This window comes from Symphalangus syndactylus, chromosome 6 (assembly GCF_028878055.3).
Source record: "Symphalangus syndactylus isolate Jambi chromosome 6, NHGRI_mSymSyn1-v2.1_pri, whole genome shotgun sequence".
Taxonomy (NCBI): Eukaryota; Metazoa; Chordata; class Mammalia; order Primates; family Hylobatidae; genus Symphalangus; species Symphalangus syndactylus.
Genome location: NC_072428.2, coordinates 57,493,135 through 57,515,641, shown reverse-complemented (window position 1 = coordinate 57,515,641; position 22,507 = coordinate 57,493,135). Strand labels below are relative to the sequence as shown.

At 38.8% G+C, this 22,507-nt stretch overlaps 1 protein-coding gene across 9 annotated transcripts in view; it reads right to left on the bottom strand.

Moving 5' to 3' along the window:
* Window positions 1-22,507, bottom strand: part of ACER3 (alkaline ceramidase 3) — a 156,625-nt gene that overhangs the window by 128,297 nt on the left and 5,821 nt on the right. The window contains exon 2 of one of the 9 annotated variants that reach the window (XM_063641397.1): window positions 20,926-21,073. The exons of the other annotated variants lie outside the window; for them this stretch is intronic. The gene's annotated coding sequence lies outside the window, so the exon portion shown is untranslated. The remainder of the gene's footprint in view (window positions 1-20,925; window positions 21,074-22,507) is intronic. 9 annotated transcript variants of the gene reach the window in all.

The window sequence follows — 22,507 nt, the reverse complement described above, 5'->3', positions numbered from 1 at the left end:
ATCATCTGGTATCCACAGGCTTGTGTAACTCCCTCCTTTAGTGTATAAGCAGAAACTGTGACTTGCTGCTAACCAAGAGAATAAGACAAGGTGACAAGAGATACATGATTATGTGTATGTGATGACATTACCTAAGATTGTAGCACCCATCTTGCTGAAGTCTCTCATTTCCTTGCTGGCTTTGAAGAAGCAAGCTACTATGTTGTGGTCTGCCTATTTTGGTAGTCCCATATGTGAAGGGCAGCCTCCAGGAGCTAAGGGCAGCTTCCATCCAAAAGCCAACAAGAAACTGAAGCTTCTCAGTCCTATAACCACAGGAAACTGAATTCTGCTAATAGATTCTGCCATAGTTAAGCTTCAGATGAGACCCAGCTAACACCTTGATTGCAGCCCTGTGAGATCATAAACAAAGGACTCAGCTAAACTGGATCCAGACTCCTAACCCACAGAAACTGTGAGATTATAAATGTGTGTATTCCCATATATAAATATATGGTAATATAATTTCTGAAAGTAAGAGACTGGGGAAAAAATATGCCAGGCAAAAGAAACAGAATAGATTTTAAGGAATACATTCAATATACAGCTTAAATTTCAGATCATTTTTTAAATTAATGCCATGTTTTGTCTAGCATCTTAAAAAAGCAAATCATTTATTTATTGATTATACACAACAGCTTTATACCAGTTTCACAGCTGGTAGAGCAATTCATGAAGATAGCTATACAGCATGCTTACCATACATATAACCTAAAAAGACTCTCTTAACAGAGGGCAATAATAAGCAAGGCAGGCTATAATTCCAGCACTTTGGGAGGCTGAGGTGGATGGATCACTTGAGTCCAGGAGCTGCCAAGACCAGCCTGGGCAACATGGCAAAACCTCGTCTCTACAAAAAATACAAAAACTAGTCACGTGTGGTGGCATGCACCTGTAGTCCCAGCTACTTGGAGGCTGAGGCAGGAAGATGGCTTGAGTCTGGGAGGTCGAGGCTGCAGTGAGCTGTGATCGTGCAACTGCACTCCAGCCTGGACAACAGAGTGAGGCCCTGTCCCCCCCCCAAAAAAAAAAGTTACCTATAGTAATTAACATCCACAGACTCCAAAACAGCTTCAATTAGTTATAGTAATGTCTAGACATGTAGAAGTTTTATGCAATTTATGCACATGTGTGAGCATCATAAAAACTCATATGTACCCTTCTGAATGGTAGCACTTTTCAATGTAAGGTTTGAAATACAACATCAATTTGTATTAATTTCCTCATTTGACCTTCACAACAATCTTATTACATAAGCAGGACAAATATTGTATGCAAATATTTTACAACAATGTCTTTTCTTAATGTTTTAAATATATATATTTGAAAAACTATATACTTTTAAAAATGATAGCTACCAATTATTATTTTCTTTATGAAGATCATTTTCTTGATCCATCTAATGCAAGGCATATAAATTTACTTCACGCAGTCTCTGAGTTCTCCTTTGCTTTCTCATCACCTACTCTTATAACCTTTACCCCCTTAAAACCAATCTATCTTTAGTCTCCCAATCTCTGACTGAAAATACTTTCTAGAAAGTTAAAGACAAAAAGCCTTATCTGACATACACATATATTTGCAGACAGGGTTTTGCTCTGTTACCCAAGCTGGAATGCAGTGACATGATAATGGCTCACTGCAGCCTCAACCTCCCAAGCGACCTTCCTACCTCAGCCTCCCGAGTAGCTAGGACTACAGGCATGCACCCAGCTCATTTTTGTATTTTCTGTAGAGACAGGGTTTCACTATGTTGCCCAGGCAGGATTTATAGCTATTCTGTATCTATTTTTTCTCATCACTTATTTTGGTCATTCTTAAACTTTATATATTGTTCTCGACAGTAAGTTCTTATACTTAAAAACCCATGGTGGTATGGCTCACGCCTGTAATCCCAGCACTTCAGGAGGCCAAGGTGGGAGGATTGCTTGAGTTCAGGAGTTCGAAACCAGCCTGGGCAACATGCCAGAACCCCGTTTCTACAAAAAATACAAAAATTAGCCAGGTGTGGCATACGCTTGTAATTCCAGCTACTTGGGAGCTTGAGGCACAAGAATCGCTTGAACCAAGGAGGCGGAGGTTGCAGTGAGCCAAGATGGCACCACTGTACTCCAGCCTGGGCCACAGAGTCAGGCTGTGTCTCAAAAACAATAACAGCAAAACCCCCATAGTACCTTGAGTACCTAGGCCTGCTTTGTATGATTTCTCTCCTTTGAAATTCCATTCTCATTCTTCATCAATCCTAGTCTCCCACTATGATCAAAATCCTCCTTTGCAGCCATTTGTTTCATGAAAACGTTTCCAATTTAACAACATCTTCCTTTTTAATTATATAATTGTAACATGCTAATAAATCTCCCAAGTGTTATACTGTCAATGGTATTTGTATCTGACTTGTTCTGAACTGAGTATAAAAAGTTTACTTTCCCGGCTGAAAACACTCCAAAGGCTTTCAACTGCAAATAAAATAAAAGCCAATCTCTTTACCATGGTCTACAAGGCTAACACAATCAACCCCTGCCTATCTCTTCTAATTACTCTCCTTCTTGCCCATCATTCCCAAAACACTAATCTTCCCAAAGTTCCTAGACCAAACCAAGTCTATTCCAGCCACAGGGCCATTTGCAGTACTGCCTGGAACATCATTACCCCAGATTACCACATGCACCATCCCATTCTTCAGGGCTTATGCCAGATGCCACCAACTCAGAGAAGCCTTCCTTAACTACCCTATCTAAAGAAGTCCTCTAGCCATTCTCTATCATATTACCTAGTTTTATTTACAGCATTTATCACAATTAGAAACCACTTATATACTTGGTTAACTGTTTATTTGTCATCTTCTCTCATTAGAGTGCATTCTCACGACTACGGCTTTCTTATCTGCTTTCCTCACTGCCATTATGAACAAGTACCTAGAACAGTGCTATGATAACCACATTTTCTGGTTTCTGTATTTTACACTTTGGCATCTGGGGCCTTGCTTACCCTGGTGGAATCGCTCCTCCCAGAGCTAGCCAGATAGCAAAGGAGTGCACCTTCCGTATGCAAACCAAACAATCCAGAGCCCATAGTCCCAAATACCACATTTATCAGACTCTTACATGCTAGGCTACTATTCTCCTACCCAAATTACCCCAGGGTCACGTACCATACAACTAGTGGCAGCACCTACATCCCAGTGCCCACTGAAATTACTCAAAACTAGCCAAACCTAAGCCTACTCATAATGCCTTGCCTGTTCCTTCCTGCAGGAAGAAATAAAGCTGTATGCCCATGTTTCTCCCCACTTCCTCTGTCCCCCGACTGACCCTGGTGCTTTCCCAAGTGGCCCTACATGGTGTGTTATTCATCCTGTTTCTAGGAAACTGAGCATAAAAATTTCTTCCTGGGCAAGGGGAGGGAGAGCATTAGGACAAATACCTAAGGCATGTGGGGCTTAAAACCTAGATGATGGGTTGATGGGTGCAGCAAACCAGCATGGCATATGCACATCTATGTAATAAACCTGCACGTTCTGCACATGTATCCCAGAACTTACAGTAAAATTTAAAAAAAAACAACTTCTTCCTTCATGACAGTCATTTCTGTGTCTCTGTGTCTAAACATACCTGATTAAAACAAATCCCAGGCACCTTTAAATTAAGTGCCTAGCATATAGTACATGCAAATAACATATAAGAATGCAGAAAGGTTGTAAGTAAAGAATAAAAAATGATAATAAGTACTTCAAACCAAAAGAATTTTAAAACAAAAAGCATTAGAAAAAGAAGGATCTGGCTGGGCTTCGTGGCTCACACCTATAATCCTAGCACTTTGGGAGGCCAAGGCAGGTGGATTGATAACTTGAGCCCAGGAGTTTGAGACAGCCTGGGCAACATGGCAAAACCCCATCTGTACTAAAAATACAAAAAAATTAGCTAGGCATGGTGGCATGTGCCTGTAGTCCTAGCTATCCCAGAGGCTGAGGTGGGAGGATCAGCTGAGCCCAGGAAGTCAAGGCTGCAGTGAACTGTGACTGTGCCACTGCCCTGCAGCCTGGACAACAGAGTGAGACCCTGTCTCAAAAAAAAATTAAAAAAGAAAAATGAAAAATAAGAATCCAATTCACCTGGAAGACATCATAATCTTAAACATATTTGCACTAAATTATGCAAAATACTTAAAGCAAAAATACTTAAAGCCTCAAAATACTTAAAGCAAAAACTAACAGAATAATAATGAAGAAAATAAACAAATCCACCAACATGGTAGAAGATTTTAACACACCTATTTTAATGTTTAATAGATGAAGCAACCTTCACATGCTCCCCCTGTACAAATCAGCAGAGTTACAGAAGACTTTAACATCACAATGGGCTTGATCCAATAGATATTAAAACTAATGAACATAAGAACACTACAATGATTTGGGGGACTTTTACTGCTAGCCATAATAGAGCAACTGGGACTGGATTTTCCCTCACAGTTAACAAGTATAAAAGAGGGCAAATTCTATGAAAAAATTCTTTTCAGGCGTTGAACAACTAGGTAGCAGAGCAATGTGATCTCTGAGAAAAGGGAAATAAATGAGGTAAACTCAGCTTTCTGGAGGAAGTATTTCTAGACTTTGGTGCAAGGAAAAAAAATCCAAGCATAGCACAGCAGTCTTGCAGAGAAAGAGCTCCCAAAATTTACAAGGAATCTTTGAGTCTACCGCCAAATAAAAAACGGCACATGCTCACAGTCTCTTAGGCTGAGAAAAGAACTAATAGGGGAAGAAATAATTACTATAGAGCTGTAAACCAAACAACTACCATAACACATAGGGTTTGAGACCTTCACATTTTGACTAGAGAGAACAGTGATCATGCTGAACACTTAGAGCATCCAGTAGAGATCCTAGAACATTTTGGTAATGAAGCAAAACTAGCAAAAGAATAAAGACAACAACTCTAGAACTACTCCCAAAATATGCTTTAAAACAAACCTTGAAAGGGATCAACTGATCAGAATCTAACTCCCGGGCAGAACAAAATCCAACACACTTTAAGAGAAGACAACAAAATCTATTCACTCAACAATATCCCATTACCATGTCTGGCATCCAAACAGAAATTGCTAAACAAGTTAAAAAGCAAGAAAATTGGCTGGGCACAGTGGCTCACATCTGTAATCCCAGCACTTTGGGAGGCCAAGGTGGGCGGGTCACTTGAGGTCAGGAATTCGAGATCAGCCTGGCCAAAATGGTGAAACTCCATCTCTACTAAAAATATGAAAATTAGCCAAGCGTGGTAGCACACACCTGTAATCCCAGCTATTAGGGAGGCTGAGTGAGGCAGGAGAATTACTTGAACCCAGAGGGCAAAGGTTGCAGTGAGCTGAGATCGTGCTACTGCACTCCAGCCTGGGCGACAGAGTGAGACTCCGTCTCAAAAAAAAAAAAAAAGAAAAGCAAGAAAATCACAAAAGAAGCAATGCCAAAATGACAGTGATGAAACTGACAAAGATTTTAGATCACCTATTACAAGTATGTTCAAGAATCTGAAGAAAACATGGACACAATGGGGAGAGAAATGGAACATAGTAAAAAGGTCCATATAAACTTCTGCTTCCAGCAATGACAGAATAAGGCCCTACTAGCTAATTCCCCCTCAGAAAAATATGGTAAAATCAAGGATGATACAAAAAGAGATTGTCTGGAAGCATCGTAGTGTAAGAAGCAGACAAATTCTAATGCAGGGTACACATTTCAAGAAGGGGATTGTACAAAGTGAATTCCCATTTTCACAGCTTTTAGCCTTGGGATAAGTGCAGCTGACACAGTACATAAGAAACAGTGAAAAGTAACACCACAGGCTTGCTAGTCTGGGGAACCAAAACACTGAAGCCAGAAAAAAAAAATATGGCACTGAAGAGAATTGAGGAATCTTGAAAGGGAAAACAAAGAAAGGATCCCTAAATTCTGTCTGCCCATGTCTCTGATTGAACCATGAACCACGTGCATATAACAGATTGAAAGAAGTTCAGCTAAAGACAAATGAGATGCTGGTCAAGAAACAAGAGTGTACAGTTCAAGTCAAGTCAGTCAAGATAACTAAATGCCAGTTAAAACAACAGAAACAACACTCATAAGAAACAAAGATACCTGAATCTCCACAATTTAACATTCTTTATGTTCAGAATAAAGTCTAAAATTACCTAACATATGAAGAACCAGGAAAATGGTTCTTATTCTAATGAGAAAAGAATATCAATTGAGACTGATCCCAAGATCATCTAGATGTTAGAGAAAGCAGACAAGGATGTTAAAGAAACCGCTATAACTAGCCTCAAGGAATTAAGATAAATATGCTAACAATAATGAGAAAGATAGGAAATCTCTGGAGAAAGAAAGAAATAATAAAGAAGAACTAAGTGGACACTCTAAAACTGAAAATATAATATCTGAAATAAATTATGCACCAGATGGACCTAACAGACAAATAGATGACAGAGAAAAAACTAAGTGAACATAAAGATAGGTCAATCAAAACTACCCAATATGTATATGCACAGAGAGAGAAAAAAAGATTTTGGGCCGGGCACAGTGGCTCACGCCTGTAATCCCAACACTTTGGCAGGTTGACGCGGGCAGATCACGAGGTCAGGAGATGGAGACCATCCTGGCTAACACGGTGAAACCCCATCTCTACTAAAAATACAAAAAAATTAGCCAGGCGTGGTGGCAGGCGCCTGTAGTCCCAGCTACTCGGGAGGCTGAGGCAGGAGAATGGCATGAACCCAGGAGGTGGAGCTTGCAGTGAGCCGAGATCACGCCACTGCACTCCAGCCTGAACAACAGAGTAAGACTCCATCTCAAAAAAAAAAAAAAGATTTTTTACAAAATAATCCTAAACAGATGCTAATGAACCTATAAACTATGCAACATATCTGTAATTGGTGCCAAAGGATAGAAGAGAGAGAATGAAGCAGAAAAAAATTTGAATACATAATGATCAAAGTTTTCAAAATGTAATGAAATATAGAAATTTATAGATATGAGAAGCTCAACTTGCTGAAGGAAAATGATACCAGAAGGAAATGCAGATCCTCAGACAACGGTGAAGAACATCAGAAATGGTAAGCTACAAAAGACAGTAATGTTTCCTTTTTCTTTTAATTTATTTATAACTTGTTTACTTTTAATATGCTGATATTTGGAGGTTTATAACATATAGATGTAATACATATAACAACTATAGCATAAAGAACAAAGTAGGTAGGATATGAGCCTATATAGTTGCCTTATTCTGCAAGCTTCTACATTTTTCATGAAGTGGTCCATGAAGTGGGCTGTGAAAAGTTAAAGACATGTATTGTAACCCCTAGAGTAACCACTAAATAAATAATGCAAAGAAGAATGGCTAAAAAGGCAATAGTAAAATATTTTAATTCTAAAATAATATTCAAATAATTTGTTAAAATGCAGGAGAAGAACAAAAAAAAAGCTAGTATAATTACAATAATAAAATGATAGACCCAAACCAAACCATATAAACCAAAGATAAACCTGATAATTTGTTGCCCTGTTAATAACATTTAAATTGTTATCTGCTTGGGAATTCTACTTTTTTTTTTTTTTGAAACATTATCTTACTCTGTCATCCAGCCTGGAGTGCAGTGGTGCAATCATACCTCACTGCAGCATTGACCTCCCAGGTTCCAGCAATCCTCCCATCTTAGCCTCCCAACTAGCTGGGACTACAGGTGTGCGCCACCATGCGGGGCTAATTTCTTTTATTTTTGTAGAGATGAGTTTCACCATATTGCCCAGGCTGGTCTCGCACTCCTGGGCTCTAACAATCTGCCTACCTCACTCTTCCAAACTGCTGGTATTACAGGTGTAAGCCACCATACCCCGCCCTGGCATCTTCTTACAAGGGCACTAATCCCAGTCATAAGGGTAGACCCTCATGAACTAATTATGTCCCAAAGCCCCCACCTCCAAATACCAGCACAATAAGCTTAGGGAGTGCTGTGATAGTATACATACATAATATATATATATATGTTTTCATCCACAGTTCCTGGCTTATAACTCCTACAGTCCTTGTTATTTCTCCCCATGGCAGGCCATATAAACTAGAAAATATACTCTAATCTTCCCTCACCTTTCTGTCTCAGAGCTGGACATAAAGAAATTCTCTGCTACAATCACTGCTGTGATTGTAGATCACAAGACCCCCATTTCAGAAGAGGCCCCATCCCATACCCTGGAGGAAGGCATGCTGCACAGAGAGGCCAAGAAGAATCTGAATCTGATCCTATTTATAGCAGGTTAGTCAGAAACACAAGTAAAACAACATGGGGCTTCCGACTGGCATGGGAAGTGGAGGACAGTCTTGTGGGACTGAGCCCTCAACCTGTGGGATCTGATGCTACCAACTAGATAGTGTCAGAATTGAATTGAAAGATACCCAGCTAGTGTCCACTGCAAAACTGATTGCTTGTCTGTTGGTGGGGAGAAATCCCCACACATCTGGTCACAGAAATCTTCTGTGTTAATTGTGTTGTGAGCAGAGGAAAAACAGTTTGTGTGCCAAGAGGAAAATTTACAACTTTAAATGCTTCTATTAACAAAGAAAGATCTAAAATCAGTGTTTTAAGCTTTCATCTCATGAAACTAAAAAAGGAATACATTAAATAAAAATAAGTAGAAGGAAAAATAAACAATAGAATAAGAATAGAGAAAATTAACAAAGCCAAAAGTTGTTCCTCTGACATAATAAAATCGAATAAACCATTAGGATGATTAATCATCAAAAAACAGAGAACATACAAATTACTGATTTCAGGAATGAAAGAACAGAGTTACCCCCAGATTCCACAGACATTAAAAAAGCAATAAGGAAATATCAGAAATAATTTTATGCCAATATATTCAACAATTTAGAGGAAATGAACAAATTTCCTTGAAAAACACAACTTAAAAACCTGAAGCAAGAAACCTAACAAAAAACAAATGTCAAAAAAATATCTCTTATGAACAAAGATGCAAAAATCCTGGCAAAAATCAGTCCTGCCAAAAATACAAGCAAATCAAATCCAGCAACACATAGAAAGGATAACATATCATGTTCAAGTGGGCCAGCGAAACAAAGTTTATCTAACATTCAAAAATCAATCAATTAATCAGTCATATTAACAGAAAGGATAAAATCACATGATCACTTTGATATAGAATAATATTTGACAAACCCAACACCTATTCATGATAAAACTCAACAAGAACTTCCTCAATCAAATAAAGGATATCTGCAAAAGACCTATAGCTAACATTATACCTAATAATGAAATATTGAATTCTTTGCTTTTTAGATCAAGAAAAGGCAAGGATGTTCACTCATGATGTCATTTCTACTCAACATTGCCCTGGAGGTCCTAGCCAGTGCAATAGCACAAGCAAAAGAAATAAAACGCATAAATATTGGAAAGAAAGAAGTGAAACTTCTATTTGAAGATTACATGATTAAATGATGCTAAAATAACTGGATATGCCTATGAGGAAAAAACAAACTTCAATCCCTACCTTACACCATATGTGACAATAAATCTGAGATGGATATAGACCTGAATGTAAAGCAATTAACTATAAAGCTTCCAGAAGAAAACATGGGAATAGACAAGCTATGAAAAGCAATAACCATAAGAGAAAAAGCTGATCAATTAGACTTCATCAAAATGTACAACTTCTCATCAAAAAAAACACCTCAAAAAAATGAAGTAGGGAGACAAGGAGAAAATAGTCACAAAATATCCATCTGGCAAATGGACTTATATTCTGGATATGAAAGGAGCCCCTATTACTTAATGATAAAAAGATAATCCAATTTTTTTTAATGAGCAAAAGATTTGAAAAGATACTTCACAAAAGAAGATATACAAATGACCAGGAAGCACAAGAAAATATGCTCAACATCATCAGACATCAGGTAAATGCTAATTAAAATTACAATGAGATACCGCTACACACACTCCAGAATGGATAAAATTAAGAAGCATGACAACACCAAACATTGTTGGGGATGTGGAGCACCTAAAACTTCCATGATGAGAATGAAGAATGATACATCACTGTGGAGAAAAAGTCTTACAGGCTCTTAGAAAACTAAATATAAACCAACCCTAACCTGGCAATTCCAATCCTAGATATTTATTCAAGAAAAATGAAAATATACATTCACAAAAAGACTTGTATAAGAATGTTCAACTTCATGCATAATAGCCAAAAACTGGGAACAGCCCAGGTATCTGTCAATAGGAAAACAGATAAACGATTACATTCATACAGTGGAATACCACTCAGCAATCAAAAGAAATACACTACTGATACAACACATGGAAAAATCTCATTTCTCACAAATATGAATCTTAAATGGATTAATAAAGATTTAATTTTTTTTCAGTTTTAACTTCTAATACAGTAAATACCAATAGATTTAACTCACAGAGCTCTTTGGGGTCTTCAATAATTTTTAAATGTGTAAAGGGGTCATGAGACCAAAAAATTCGAGAATTTCTATTAGGTCACTGCAAAAGTAACTGAGGCTTTTGTCATTGAAAGTAATGGCAAAAACCGCAATTACATTCGCACCAACCTAATAGTTAAAGTTGAATATGAGCATGACCTATATTCTAACAATTACACTCCTAAGTATACACAGAAACCCTTACATTTCTGTGTACCAGAAGATGCACAAGAATGTTCACAGCAGCCTTATCTGTAACAGCAAAAACCTGGAAACAATAAAATGTCCAATGATTAAAGAATGGATAAATGAATATATTCATACAGTGGAATTCTAAACAACAGCAAAAATAAATGAACTATATTTACATCCATCAGCACAGTCAATTCTCAGGAGCATGAATGATACTAACAAGCAAAATTTGTGTTAAAAAAAAAAAAGCAAGTTGTGGAAGAATGTACATATAGTACAATTCCACTTATATAAAATATAAAACAAGCAAACCTAAAGAGTTTATTTTTAGGAAGCAAAGTGGCAAAAGCTAGGAAATGATAAACACTAAATTAAGTATACTGGTTATCTCCAGAGGAAAAGGAAGAAGATGGGATCAGGGAAGGACACAGAGGGAGCTAAATGTTTCTTTAATGATGACTGCTCTTAACCAAAGGACTGTCCTCCTTTATCAAGGTCATAATTCTCTTCATTTGTCAATCTTTAGGTTGGACTTTCTGAACACAAAACAGCCATCTGATTGGCAAGATTAATTAGATCAACTCTAGTGATCAATGGGATTTCAGAAGACAAAGTGAGATTGCCCTCATATCTGCTTAAAAAAAGAAATGGGGGGAAAAAAAGGAAAAATTGCTACTCAGAAGGTGAAATAGCTTAGAAACCATAATGTTTCATTTCAGGAAAAGTATCTTATCTAGAATCTGTCCTTATCATTTTGTATAAATGAATAAGTGAGTGAAGATCATAAAAACACAGCTTTTATAGCAGCATCAAGATTTTAACATGCATAGTTTTGGAGTTCTGACTCTAGCCAGTCCTTCTACTTGCTGTTAAAAGCAGCATGCTCTGAAAAGTTAAAGAACATATGTTAGAGCAAGAGTCTACACCTATGATGAGTCAAAGATTTTTTTTTCTAGCTTCATAACTGAATTATTTCAACCATTAGGTACTTACTTGCTTTCATTGGGTAAAATAACTCTTTTGAGTCTTGAGTATATTGCAGGTATAAATAAAATGATGCTTATAAAATTTTTTGAAATCTTCAGATGGGCTTATAAAAGTACTAACCTTTATTCTTTAGTCTCATCTTCTAAGAATAAAAGGCATGGTATAATATGACATACTCTGAGTTTTCACAATAGAAAATCAAAATTTCTCAAAACTCAACTTCAGACAGTTTTCAGTTATTTATTGCTGAATAACCATCACAAACTTCATGATTTTAAAACAAATTTATTATTACCTCTCATGGGAACAATATGAACAATAAAAAGCGCACAGGGTATTAATGTATATGTAAATAGCTTGTTTTGGCAAGAGTGAAATGTAAGTATGGCAAGGAAACGAAAGAAAGACTGAAGAATTAAAAATAAACTGGATAGCACAATGAGATACAACCACACATCCACCAGAATGACTAAAATTTGAAAGATTGACACTAAATGTTGACCAGGATGTGGATCAAATGCTCTGTGTGTAAAATAGTACAACCACTTTGGGAAAAGGTCTAGCAGTATCTAATAAAACTAAACATACACATACTCTATGACCCAATTATTCCAATCCTAAGCATTTACCTATGAGAAATGAAAATATATATCCACAAAAAGATCTGCCCAAGAATGTTTATAGCAGCTTTACTTATAATTGTCCACACCTAAAAACAGCCATGTGTCCATCAACAGGAAAATGGGTTAACAAACTGGTATATTCATACAGTGGAATCCTACCACATAGCAACATGGATGAATCTCAAAAACATGCTGAACAAAAGAAGCCTTACCCCAAATAGTAAATACTAGATAAGTCCATTTCTATGCAGTTCTAGAACAGGCAAACCTAATCTATGGTAGGGAAAAAAAATCATCAGAACAGTGGTTTTGCTGGAAAGAAGGGGTAAGATGGAAGTGGGGATTAACAGGGAAGGGGCATGAGGGAACTTTCCTGGCTGATGGTAAAGTTCCACATCTTGACAGAGGTTGTTACATAGGTGTATGCATTTCTCAAAATCCAGCAAAACTAACTTAAGATTTGTGTATTACAGGCTGGGCATGGTGGCTCATGCCTGTAATCCCAGCACTTTGGGAGGCTGAGGTGGGTGGATCACCTGAGGTCAGGAGTTCAAGACCATCTTGGCCAACATGGTGAAACCCTGTCTCTATAAAAAAAATGAAAAAATTAACTGGGTGTGGTGGCACGTGCCTGTAATCCCGCATCTCTACTAATAATACAAAAATTAGCCGGGTGTGGTGGTGCTCTCCTATAATCCCAGCTACTTGGGAGGCTGAGGCAGGAGAATTGTTTGAACCTGGGATGGGGAGGTTGCAGTGAGCTGAGATCATGCCACTGCACTCCAGCCTCGGCAACACAGCGAGACTCCATCTCAAAAAAAAAAAAAAAAAAAATTGTGTATTACATTGAATGTAAATTTTACATCAAAAGAAAAAAAACAAGGAATTAAACTTAAATGATATGCTTTAGTATTTAGAGGAAAGCAAACAGATGTCTGCAGTTTACTTCGAAATGTATCAAAAAATAAAATGAACTGATGGATGGAGAAAGGAATGGAAAAATGAATCGGTATGTAATAAAAACAAGTGTAATAAAATGTTAATGGTAGAATTGAGTAGTGGGTGAATGGATATTCACTGAAGAATTCTTCCAACTTTGTTGTACGCATAAAAATTTCATCTTAAAAAAACGAAATGTTGGCCGGGCGCGGTGGCTCACGCCTTTACGTAATCCCAGCACTTTGGGAGGCTGAGGTGGACAGATCACGAGGTAAGGAGATCGAGACCAGCCTGGCCAACATAGTGAAACCCCATCTCTACTAAAAATACAAAAATTAGCCAGGTGTAGTGGCGTGCGCCTGTAATCCCAGCTACTAGGGAGGCTGAGGCACAAGAATCGCTTGAACCCAGGAGGGGGAGGTTGCACTGAGCCAAGATCGCACCACTGTACTCCAGCCTGGCAACAGAGTGAGATTCCGTCTCAACAAAAAAAAAAAAAAAAAAAAAAAAAAGAAGTGCTTTTCATGCCATGTTAGAATTTGGTCTTTATCCTTTAGTCAATAGAAAGTCCTCAAAGGGAAACAGAAAAAGCACCTAATTATCTAAGAAGTAATCAGTCAAGGTTTAAAGAGATATCCACTGACTCAGAGAATGCAGTTACAAACGACAAACGAAAAGCCAACAGCATGTGCAAAAGCATCAGGTTAAGGATATGTGACATATAGATAATCCAATTGAACCTCCCACAGAAAACATCTAAAAATCCTGAATTTAAAAACAAATCAAAGAAGGAAGAAAGAAGGGAGGGAGAAAAGGAGAAATGGAAAGTCCACCAAAGTAAGGAATCACGTAGACCTCCCAAAATAAAGCTTTAACTGCCCCCGTCCCCACCTCCCACACCCTAGAAACTCAGGCAGGAGTTGATGCTGCAAACTTAAGGCAGAATTTCTTATCCTGGAAACCTTAGCTTTTGCACTTAATGCCTTTTAAATGATTGGATGAGGCCATTCATGTTATTGAGGGTAATCTCCTTTACCTAAAAAGTCAATTGATTACAGATATTAACCACATTTACTAAATACCGTCATAGCAACACCAAGATAAGTGTTTGACTAAATAAGTGGATATTATAGCCTAGCTGAGTTCACAAATAAAACTAATCACCACAGGTAATGAAGCCACAACTATAATAAAGCATGGGTTAGTTTTGCTTTTTTTTTTTAACTTATTTTTATTAGATTCCAATTCAACCCATCTTTACTGAGTACCTAATATTTGCCAGGTACTTCACAGTATGTTTTCACATGCATCTTGCCACTTAAATCTCATAACCATTCTTGTAAAATGAGAAAAATGATATTTGATAAGCTAAGTGATTTGCCCAAAGTCACAGGCTCAACGGAGTGAAGTCCAGATAGGAATCTTGATTCTGATTCCAAGTCCAATGGCCAGCTGTGCCATTATACCATGTACTTTCCCCAAAATAAAATATCTAGGACTTTCATGCAACCATAAAATGCTTTTACTGTCCCTTTTGGATCTATCATTTTGCTGGGTCTTAAAATGTTTCTTCATGCCTTTACTTCTTTTGAATGTTCTGCACTACCTAAAACTCTCCAGGTGAGTTTTTTCCCACTATTGGAAATAGCTGGCAAAGGAACAAAGGTAGATTCTAAAAATTGAAAACAAAAAAACAACTTAAAATCTTAACCTGAAATAAGAATGGAGTGGACAAGACTTTCATTTAAATGTTTACTATACTATGTATTCTATTATCTCAGTGATGTTCCCCAAATTACTGTTTGAGGAATTCTACTGTTCTCCTTATTTACTTACACACACACACACACACACACACACACACACACACACCCCACAATTACTGTTTTTTTTTTTTTTTTTGAGACGGGGTCTCGCTCTGTCGCCCAGGCTGGAGTGCAGTGGCGCAATCTCGGCTCACTGCAAGCTCCGCCTCCTGGGTTCACACCATTCTCCTGCCTCAGCCTCTCCGAGTAGCTGGGACTACAGGCGCCCGCCACCACGCCCGGCTAATTTTTTTGTATTTTTAGTAGAGACAGGGTTTCACCGTGGTCTCGATCTCCTGACCTCGTGATCCGCCCGCCTCGGCCTCCCAAAGTGCTGGGATTACAAGCATGAGCCACCGCGCCCGGCCCACAATTACTGTTCCACTTAAAAAAAAATCAATCATTTCTTCCAAAATGTGCTACCAAATGACAATTCTTCCCAGTTAATACCTTTGAAGACTTGAGCAAATACTAAGATTAGACTTCCAAATGTATTTAGGCTTCAAGTACCTACTAAGCTCTAGCTGCTAACTACAGACTTGAGTCTAAAAGGTGATTTCATTTAAGCTTGGGAAAGGTACTAAGAGAAAATAAGGATGAAAATTGTTTCTGAAATAAAAAAGTTCAATTTAGTTCATTACCCAGAATGATCCTTTTCAAGCTTTCCTTCACATACAGGTTTTCAGCCTACTGTTATTGTGCAGGGTAATCAACACCTAACTTGGTTTGCAAAGTTAGAAACCCAGGTTCCAGTACTAGCCCTGTGATCCTTAACAAACTGCTTATCCTTTTGAACTTACTTTCCTTACATACAAACAGAGATAACACCGAGAAAAGATATAAAAATGCTTTGTGTATGTTAAAGCCTTGCTTCTCCAAGTGTAGTCTGCAGACCAGCAGCACTGGAATCACCTGATAGCTTTTAAGAACTGCAGACTCAGCCAGGCATGGTGGCTTATCCCTGTAATCCCAACACTTTGGGAGGATCGCTTGAGGCCAGGAGTTCGAGACCAGCCCGGGCAACATAGCGAGATTCCCTGCATCTCTACAAAAAATAAAATAAAAAAATCACCAGGTATGGTGGCAGACACCTGTAGTGCTAGCTATTCGGGAGGCTCAGGCAGGAGGATCCCTTGAACCCAGGAGTTTGAGGTTACAGTAAGCTATGATTATGCCACTGAACTTCAACCTGGGCAACAGCATGAGACTCTGTCTCAAAAAAAAAAAAAAAAAAAAGAAAGAAAGAAAGAAAGAAAAGAAAAAGAAAAAAGGAATGCAGACTCTAAGGCCACATTCCATATCTACTAAACCAGAATATGTTTTTACAAGATTCCCAGGTAATCCACATACATATTAAAGTCTGAGGCCCATTGTTGTAAAGCACTTCATAGATGTTAGGTATCTTCACCATAATAAAACAGTTCATTAGAAACTTTTTGTTTGGAGAAGTCCTGTGATCTGGTAACCCATTAACAATATGACATCAACAATAACGACATCATCATCCTCAGCTCCATCATTTTCCAGACTGAGAAACTACTAAACGTGGATTCTGATCTAGGCTTCACCACTAATTTTCAATGTAATCTTAGGCAGACCACTTCTTAAGGTCTTTTTCCTTATTTGTAAAATGAGAACATTAGATCACCAGTTCCCAACATAAGGTCCCTGGACTCACTGGGGTCTAAAAAAGTGGTAAGGGAGGAAGACAGGGTAGTGTGGTAGTTAAGTGCATAGTTTTGGGATTAAATGGCTACTTCAAGACTGGGTGTGGTGGCTCACACCTGTAATCCCAGCACTTTGGGAGGCCAAGGCAGGCAGATCACCTGAGGTCCAGAGTTCGAGACAAGCCTGGCCAACATGGGGAAACCCTGTCTCTTCTAAAAATATAAAAATTAGCTGGGGATGGTGGCACGTGCCTGTAATCTCAGCTACTTGGGAGGGTGCGGCAGGAGAATCATTTGAACCCAGGAGGCAGAGGTTGCAGTGAGCCAAGATGGTGCCACTGCACTCCAGCCTCCGCGACAGAGCGAGACTCAGTCTCAAAAAAAAAAGTTCAGCCCATGCCAGGGTTTGGGGGGTAAAGTTGGGGGATGAGTGGGGGTGGTGGGTGGGGAGAGAGGTCAGATATGCCTCATTATACTCTTTGGAGTTCAGGCACACAATTGACCAGCATTAAAAAATAGAGATCCTAAGACTGACAGAACCGACTTTTTGTAGCAACAAGATACCAAATTCCAACCTGACTCTAATAAACCATCACATGATAAATAGCAAGGCCCTGAAACAAATCAAAGTACTTTATCCAAAATATACTTTTTGACATAATTTGAAATGGCCCTGCAAAGCTGTCTCTTGTAGAGGAAATTTACATTCTATAGAGAATTCCCTTCCCTTTCCAGCTTGTTTTCTGATCCTGAAGAGATTAGCTGAGAGTCTAGTATCTTTTAAAGGTCTGAATAGGAAACATTTGCCATCTATTGCCTCTAAGGGCAGCCACCAATGAGACTTCATCTACATAATAAGAACCTTGGTCTCTAAAACCCCTTATCTTAACCCAGATACTGATTTCTATTGATTCCAGGGATTTAAATAATAACTTAACTCTTTCAACCAATTGCCAATCAGAAAATCTTTAAATCCACCTATGACCTGTAAGCTGTGCCCCCTACTCAGCACTTCAAGTTGTCCCACCTTTCTAGACTGAACCAATGTATACCTTACATGTACTGATTGACATCTTATGTCTCCCTAAAACATAAAACCAAGCTGTAACCCAACCACCTTAGGCACATGTTCTCAGGACTTCCTTAGGCTCTGTCACAGGTCATGATCCTTAACCTTGGCAAAATAAACTTGTAAATTGACTGAAACCTTTCTCAGATACTTTTTGCTTTATACTATATACTTAAAACAGATGCATTTTTTTGTAAGTAAATTATACCTCAAAAAGCTAATTGCAAAAGTAAAACAGGAAGAGAGAGAATGAGAATGCACTCTGGAAGTCAGAGAGCATGAGTTTAAATCTTCGCTTTGCCACTTGCAAAGTGGAAAACTTGAGACAAATTATTTAATCCCTCTCTGCCCTAAATTTCCAGATCTTTAAAACAGGACTACAGAACCTAACTTAAGAGTTGTTGTAAGGATTGTAATAAGAGTTATTACCAGATAATACACTCATAGAACTTTGTACATTAAACCCCATAAACGTTAGCTATTATTATTTCTATTGACTATTTTTAATATTTCAAAAATCACATTGATCCACAAGAAGACTGTAATGAAAATATTATGCTGTTTTGTTTTATATCAATGCATTAAACTAATTAGTGGCTGTATCTCATATAATCATTACAGCATGGTAATAGTATCTAGAACTTATCTGATTGGGTTACATGTACCTTTGATTAATTAAAATAGGGATAAAGTATATTAACAATTGTAATTTATGTAGGAGTAATAATAAATTATAATTTATGTAAGAGTGATAATAAATTCATGGCACCCATGAAACAAATTTTTTAAAAGGTTTCTTTATAATGAAAAGGTTAAAATAGCTACTCTGCTACCACATCGTCCAGCAGTTCCACCTTTGGGGTCTTGAAGAGATATTTGTACACCCATGTTCACAGCAGCATTACTCACAATAGCCAAGTAGAAGCAACCCAAGTGTACACTGACAGAAGAATGAATAAAAAATGTGGCCCGAGCATGGTGGCTCACACCTGTAATCCCAGCACCTTGGGAGGCTGAGGTGGGAGGATCACTTGAGCTCAGGAGGTCGAGACCAGCCTGGGCAACATAGTGAGACCTCATCTCTACAAAAATAAAAAAAAAAAAATAGACAGGTGTGGTGGCACGCATCTGTGGTCCCAACTACTTGGAAGGCTGAGGTGGTGGGAGGATCACTTGAGCCCAGGAGGTTGAGACCAGCCTGGGCAACATAGTGAGACTTCATCTCTACAGAAAATAAAAAAATTAGCCAGGTGTGGTGGCACGCATCTGTGGTCCCATCTACTTGGAAGGTTGAGGTGGGAGGACCACTTGAGCCCAGGAGTTCAAGACCAACCTGGGCAACATAGTGAGACCTCATCTCTACGAAAAATAAAAAAAATTGGCCAGTTGTGGTGGCACGCATCTGTGGTCCCATCTACTTGGAAGGCTGAGGTGGGAGGATCACTTAAGCCCAGGAGGTTGAGGCTACAGTCAGCCATGATCACGCCACTGCACTCCAGCCTAAGCGACAGAATGAGACCCTTTGTCAAAAAAACAGAAAATGTGGCAAATACATACAATAAAATATGATACAGCCTTGAAAAGGAAGGAAATTCTGATTGCTACAACATGGATGAAACTTGAGGACATTACACTAAATGAAATAAAACACTCACAAAAAGACAAGTACTATATGGTTCTACTTATATGAGGTACTTAAAGTAGTCAAATTTATAGAGACAGAAAGTAGAAGGGTGGTTGCCAGTGACTAGAAGGAAGAGAAAATGGGGAGTTGTTTAATGGATACAGAGTTTTAGTTTTGCCAGATGAAGAGTTCTGGAAATTGATTGCCCAACAGTGTGAATGTACTTAACACTACCGACTACTGAACTGTATGTACATTTAAAATGGTTAAGATAAATTTTATGTTATGTGTACTTTTCCACAATTAAAAATAAATAAATAGCTGGTATGGCAACTCTTGCAGCACTAACGCTATAAAACCTTTATGAACCTATCTATGTTTTAAGTTTGTAATAAGCGATCATAGCACCTAAAACAATTAAGTGGCAGTCTGACTTGGATGCTGTCTGCATAAATCAACTCAAACTGTGTTTTTCCTCTGTTCTCACAACCCAAAAATCATCACAGAAGACTTCTGTGACCAAGTGTGTGTGGGGAAACCCAATCAGTTCTATAGCAATCAGTTCTACAGCAGACACCAGCTGGGTGTCCTCCAATTCAATTCCAACATTATCCACCTTAAGATAGTGTCAGCTCCTACAGGTTGAGGGCTCAGTCCCCAAAACTGCCCCCTTCCTTCAGACACCTGTCCCAAGTCCGGGGCTGGGGCTAGTGCAGCTTACAGAACCCAGGGAAACAGGTCTATTAGTTTATTACAAAGGATATTTCAAAGTTTACAAATAAACAGCCAGAAGAAGAGATACACAGGGGAAGGTTTGGAAGGGTCCTGAGCACGGGAGGTTCTGCCCCCATCGATTTGGAGCGCAGCACCCTCCTAATATGTGGATGAGTTCTTGTTCACCTTCCTGTCAGCCTCCACGTGTTCAGCTATCTAGAAGTTCTCCAAACCCTGTCCTCTTGAACCTTTGATGGAGACTTCACTGGACAGGCATGATTGAAGCATGAACAACCATGTTGAAATACAATTGGACAAAAAAGGTATAGTCTAATATTAATAGATTGGGGAAACCCAGCAAAGCCTGTCTGTTCAGATTCCTCTTGGCTTCTCTCTGCAGCATTCCTTCCTCCAGGGTATGGGGCAGGACTCTCTCTGTAATGAGGGTCTTGTGACCCACAGTCAGATTAGAGTACTGCCTTGGGTGGGTGAAAGAAGGGCAGGGAAAGACCAGAGAGACAGAGATTCTGTTTCCTGAGGCCTGCTTTGAGGCCTACAGTGCCCCAACATTATAATAAAAGACTCTAAAAAGGGATATGAGAGTTATGAGCCAGGAACCATGAGCTATACACACACACACACACACACACACACACACTCACAGATATATTAAACCTAAACTCTTTTGTACACTCAATTTGTCCTTTCATTTGGCCTTCATTCTTCAGTTGACTTTATGAGCTTTTGAGTTATAATTTGGAGGCAGTGCTGCTTGCCTGTCAATAACCTTCAGAGAAAGGAGCATCTTCCTTCATATGACAGGGATGTCACCTCTGCCAGCCCAGAGTCCCAAGACCAAAAAAGAAGCCTGACGTGTGCTCACTAACTTGAGGTTGCTCTTCAGGGAGGATGGTAAGAAGGAACCTGAGAAAGGAAAAGAAAAGAAATATAGCAAAGGGCTACAAGCAGTCAAATGCCTTCCATGGCATACCTGTATGGCAGAGGTAGCTGATTAAAGCCCCTTTTGTCTTGTGCTGCAGCAGCAAGGGAAAAAAAGACCTTGTTGCCCCATCTAAGTGAATCCCATAGCAAAGGTATAGAGACTGAGGGCTGCCCTACTTTCCTTCTGCCCACTTCCTATGAATAGGATGGGGAGAGGGGCAGCAAACCTATGAGAAGGAACAATACTTAGCTTGAACCATTCTCACTCGTGGACAAAAGGATATGGCAAGATGATCATACAAGATCGTAACAGCCATTCTTCCCATCCACGAAAGTCATACCAACCAGGTTACCTCTTCAGAGTGACGTAAGCCCTATAAAAACCATAACGGAATTTTCAAGTATTTTTTAGCTTCTTTTTGTTTATTTATTTTTATTTTTTAGCTTTCTGATAAACCCTTCCTCATAATATGTCAATTCTTGGACATTCCTTGATCAAATACATTTTCGGGAATGCATTTCACCTGAAAGAAAGAATGCGCCTGTTTATACCTGTCTGTTCATACTCCTGTTGGCCTCTCAGCTACTTTTTTTTTTTTTTTTTTTTTTAAGACAGAGTCTCACTCTGTCACCGAGGCTGGAGTGCAGTGGCACAATGTCAGCTCTCTGCAACCTCCACCTCCAGGGTTCAAGTGATTCTCCTGCCTCAGCCTTCCAAGTAGCTGGGACTACAGGCACACACCACCACACCTGGCAAATTTTTGTATTTTTAGTAGAGACAGTGTCTCATCATGTTGGCCAGGCTGGTCTCCAATTCGTGACCTCAAGTGATCTGTCTGCCTTGGCCTTCCAAAGTGCTGGGATTACAGGCATGAGCCACCATACCTGGCCCTCTCAGCTACTTTGAACAGAGAAGCCATCTTCAAACGGTTTTATAGTCTTAGTCAGTGACAAAATAGGTAATCAGTAAATATCTGCTGAATAAATAAAACATTTTGAATGATTTTTAACCGGGTAATTCTTTTCTGAACACCCATGTTCACAGCAGCATTATTCACAATAGCCAAGAGGTAGAAGTAACCCAAGTTTATGCTGTCAGAATGAATAAAGAAAATATGGCCTGGGCATGATGGCTCACATCATGAAGCTGTAGGTAAATCTTATTCCCCTCCATTTCCCTTTATGTAATATTTCTTCCATTAAATCAACAGCACCTAACACTCCACGTCATATAGATAGTATGTCTTGGTAGAAGGAGTTTTGAGACCTAAATTTGAATACCATTTCTGCCTCTTAATAGCTGTATGATGCTGAGCTGCTTATTTAACTAACTTCTCCAAGACTCAGCGTCCTTCTCTTTACAATGTGGTAACAACATCTAACATTCCTTGATAGGAATGTTCTGAGGATTAGAAA